The sequence below is a fragment of the Ruditapes philippinarum genome, unplaced genomic scaffold (assembly GCF_026571515.1).
Source record: "Ruditapes philippinarum isolate M1 unplaced genomic scaffold, ASM2657151v2 ctg5523_1_1_1_1, whole genome shotgun sequence".
Taxonomy (NCBI): Eukaryota; Metazoa; Mollusca; class Bivalvia; order Venerida; family Veneridae; genus Ruditapes; species Ruditapes philippinarum.
The window spans coordinates 38,024-38,348 of NW_026857107.1; positions in this window are offsets into that span (position 1 = coordinate 38,024).

Here is a 325-nt window from a genome sequence, read left to right on the forward strand (position 1 = left end):
ATCAAAGTTAAAACTAATGAATGCTGAAGATCTGCTTAGCAAGAAGCTGAAAGAGCTGAAGAAATTCATTACACTACAAGTGCAGAAGTAGCAAGATAGTACACATAAAGAGTGAAGGTGGTAAGTGATAGAGTTAAGCCGATGGAAGATGTAATAGAAACTGTCAGGAATAAAGTATGATAAACAAGATCAACAAGGAAAGGCGGCGTTAAATGAACGCAACCCCCATATGACCAAGCAACAAGAACCCAATGGCAAGGAGCCCAGGCGGACCCCAAACATAAAAAGGACAGGGCAAAGACACGTTAATCATTAAATGATAAAT